Here is a 4,275-nt window from a genome sequence, read left to right as displayed (position 1 = left end):
GCTACAATGCATATAAATAAATCAGAAAATTATTAAGATCGTCTTTAAGGTCAAAACTCATCTCTTCATCATACGTCTAGGCATGTTCGGATATCAAAAGGGCGCGCAAAGGGCTCCCAAAATTGAACCGTCTAGATAGTCCATGCTCCCCTAAATCTAGACTATATGCAGAGAACAAATATAGTTGTCCAGAGACTATCTACATTGTCATCTCCAACATATGGGCCGAACATAAAATCCCCCCCCTCCCCCGATGTAACCTTCCTTTTTCCTCTCAGACCCTCCCCTTCCTGCTCGATTTCCCGTCGTAGCGGAACATTGCTCGCTAGAATCTCCTTTAGAACTGGATAATGTCCACCTCACATTCATCCTGCCTCCCTCTCTCCTTCACACCGTACTCTCCCACGAACATTGGAGGAGTCCTCACCAATCGCCCGCCTCGATCCCCTCCACATGTGTTCATGTCGATACGCCACCGCAATCAGAGGGGACAATGATGTCCCCTGAGCCATTGCCATGTTGTAAAATACAGTTGAATGTTGTGCATTACCAACAATCGTAGCAAGCACCACTAATGTTGTAGCGGTCCACTTCTAATGTCGTTGTCTATATATGAATCTATCGTAAGCAAAAAAAGGATGCATACCTTTAAAAACATAAATGAGGTAACCATAATGTTCTAGCTGAGGGTTGTATAAGAGATCCTGGAGCAGCCCTAGTGCATGTTCCATTTGAAAAAAAAAAGTTAACTATCTGATCAGACTACTTGCCAGGAAATTAATCATTTGCAAGATGAGAATTAGCGCAGAGAGTAACAGATATATGGTTGCTTTTGTCGAGATTCAGCTTAAAAATTGAGAAGAAATATCATCAAAACACATACTGATCTTCATTGTAATTTCACATGTTATTCCATGGAGCCTATAAACAAAAGAAGAGGTCTGCAAAATAGCAAGAACCACAAAATGCACAACTATATCCATCTCACAGGCGAGCATGTGAAAATCCAATGGGCTGGAACTATCAAGCAACATAGCAGAAAAAACTTTGACAATCCATTTGCTAAACTAATCAGAAGACATGCTAGCATATTATCTGCAGAAGTGGCTGTGGCACGTTGTATTTACAATATGACAGCAGATCACTTGTAGTGCAATTAATGAAAATTTATAGCTATTCCATTGCTTGATTGGCTCACCAGCGAAAGCAACAATCTGCTCCCAGATCGTACCAGCAAGTTATTTAATATATCCTGATAAAAGATGTAATAAAGTTGTGAAATCCTCAACAATCAAGGCTCCTTTCATATGCTACAACAGGACTCACATATATTCAGTACCCACATTAGACAAAGAACTCGAGCTCCTATTGGTCAAGAAGGAAGAATGCTACATTCATATTAATTCAACAAATCCAAAAGTTGAATTTCACATGTTATTCTGCTAAAGATCAACTTGCTCCATATAACTTATGAAGTGTAGACAAAGCTTGCAGTAGTGATTAATTCCATACCCGAGACATGCGAAAAGCATATGTTTGGGTTCTATGCATTGGAAATAGGAAGTGTGGGGACATCTAGAACAATTTGTATGTTGCATATTACAGAAGAGCCTCATGCTAATGCAACTGTAGTTAGAGAACAAAGTCTTGGAGGGATGACGCAATAAAACTTAAAGCATAGAAACAAATTACAACACGGTAAAGAAACCAAGAGATTTTCCATGATTTGAGAAAAGTGTTGAGGGGCGACTGATGGCGTCGACTTCGGCAGCCAGCAATCCCAAGGTGTAGCATGGTGGGGTAGGCGATGATGTGCAGCCTCGGCCAGCGTAGGGCAGCAGCCGATCGTCGTAGCAGCAGGCGGAGCTCTTGCCTTACCCGTAAAAGAAATCGGCATCATATTGAGATCTAAACTGCACAACACTAATATATGTGAGCCTGTGGAAAATAAGTGCAAGCAAAAGTATCAAGAACTTTGAAGTTTGCTGCAAGAAAATTGATAACATTAAATGGAAGTTCCGCTAGAAGGCTAGAAACGTGTTAAGTTTTGGATTGTTAATATCGAATGTAAAAGGTCCAAGAATATACACAAGTGGGCACTGGCACACCAAGAAACATTGTCATTAGCTAAAAGACCGAAAAGATAAACATCGTAGGAAAAAGGTGATTTTTAATATCCTAATATTAGAAATATGAGGAACATTGATGTGATCCTCCAAAAACTGATTGACACCAAATTTTAAACGGATGCATACTTGACACATTCGTTCCATTATGTTGGCAAAAAAACGGCATAGTGGGAAAAATTGATCAGGCTAAGGCAGAAGGATGCAGAGGCTGCTAAGGGAATCAGAAAAAAATTATCCTCGGTAAGGATCTTGCATAATTTTGCATACATAACTGGATTATCTCTATATACTATTAAAGGCGATAAAAAATTTGTTTCTATGACAACAAATTCAAATCTAGCTTGAAAGGATAGCGCACAAACCAGTGAAAACCAAAATTAAGAACACAAATACTCAAAGAAAATGAACTAAAGCATGAGTAGGAAGTTCATGCCCTGCTCGGCTTGGTCTATCTATTGACGCAAGAAACTATGAACATAGAAAAATTAAATTAGACCCACAAAGTGAATTTGTTTTACTAAGCTTTTGGAAAAAATGTTATACTTCCCTAGATCTTAAGCACCCAGTTTTACGACGACCATCTCCTGTAAAATTCTGTGCTCCAAGTTCACAATGACATGGTCCAATTAACGGTCCTTCTTGTCCTTATTCTGTTTCTTATCTGACAAACCACCTCATCTCCCAACTGACTAATATCTGCAAACAATAGGAAGAACAAATTATTACCGCATGACATAGGCAGAAGAAAACACATAACTTAGTCCTAGTTGATGAAGATGCTAGATATTTGCACAAGTGCCCATGTACCTTGGTGTAGAGTGGACATTGTCATACTTGAAGTGTTGCGCTGGATGGCATGCTTACAGCGGCCCATGCAGCTCTCGCCACTACTTGCGCCACTCTCGCCGACGCTGCTCTGCCACTACCGCAAGCACCGGCCACATGCTCCGCCGCGAGCAGCCAACCAAGATTCTGAATTTTGAAATTATCTTGCCACCTCACACTCACGGCTGGGGAAAAAGACAGTACCCATGCAAACTTTTAGTTCAAACTCATGATAGCAAAGAAACACCATGAAAGATAAAAGACGGCCCGGACGTATTATTTACCAGTTCAGTGCACAGCCATCTGTCTGTGAACAAAAACAAATTTGGCTTCAGGCCATTGTCGACCATGGTCATGTGGATGCTCTACATCCCTTACATCACCAAAACGGAGATATTAACACCATTCTTGGTGTGTCAATGACTCCGAAACTGTCAAAAAGAGGAAGACATTCAAACAAATGTCTTTTGTCCCCCCTCCCTTTTGTTCTGCTTTCCCTTCGATCTATACAGCTTCTTCCTCCCAACCTAAACCCCCCTTTTCATCTACTAAGCAGGAGCCATTTGAAGTGCGAGGAGAGAGAGGGAGAGAGTGGGAGAGGGAGGGAGCAGGAGAGATCTAGGATCATACCGAATTGCACTTCCTACCCGAGGCACACATATTCTAGGATACACGCTGGGCCTCAATGGAGATCGTGGGACCAACAATCGTCGTCCGTGATGTGTGCTTCTGGGCAGGCCTAGACCAAGGGACAACGGTCATCTCTCTTCCTCCACGGCGAGCTCGGCCGCTCCCTAACTCTATCCGTCTCTCGTCTGGCACAACGGATCAGAACCTCAGCGACAAGGCGGCGCCGAGCCTGGCGGCCGCGGCGCGCTTACCGCGCGTCGGAGTGGATAGGTCGCGGGCGATGGGGCAGGTGCTGGTGCGAGGAGATCCAGGCGGCGCTGCCGGTGGTGGACGCCGCTGGAAGCCCCATCAGGCAAAGAGAGGTGAGGAGGCTAGGGATTGTGTGACGAGGGATGGGGCGTGCGTTGGGTCGTTTTTATTTTTCTGAGGCAGCGTTGGGTGGTTTTCTTCTCTGGTTTTTTCTCGTATGCATGGGCCATCGGCTTTCGGAAAAATCGGTGGGAGGGGAAGGCTATCGAGGGGGCCATCAACTTGCTCCATATAACTTATGAAGTGTAGACAAAGCTTGCAGTAGTGATTAATTCCATACCCGAGACATGCGAAAAGCATATGTTTGGGTTCTATGCATTGGAAATAGGAAGTGTGGGGACATCTAGAACAATTTGTATGTTGCATATTACAGAAGAGCCTC

The 4,275-nt window shown here is 43.3% G+C and overlaps 1 long non-coding RNA gene across 1 annotated transcript; it reads right to left on the bottom strand.

The window, feature by feature from the left end:
* Positions 1-893: 893 nt before the first annotated feature.
* On the bottom strand, positions 894-3,981 carry LOC147989814 (uncharacterized). The gene is made up of 3 exons (XR_015599312.1): positions 3,239-3,981; positions 2,937-3,139; positions 894-2,825 (listed from the first exon to the last, which is right to left on the bottom strand). It is a non-coding gene; the product is annotated as an uncharacterized LOC147989814 (long non-coding RNA).
* Between the last annotated feature and the right edge of the window lie 294 nt (positions 3,982-4,275).

The sequence above is a fragment of the Triticum urartu genome, chromosome 1A, assembly GCF_056163025.1.
Source record: "Triticum urartu cultivar PI428250 chromosome 1A, HENAU_Tu73, whole genome shotgun sequence".
Classification (NCBI taxonomy): domain Eukaryota; kingdom Viridiplantae; phylum Streptophyta; class Magnoliopsida; order Poales; family Poaceae; genus Triticum; species Triticum urartu.
The sequence above is the reverse complement of the archived record's forward strand: the minus strand, read 5'-3'. Positions and strand labels throughout refer to the sequence as shown.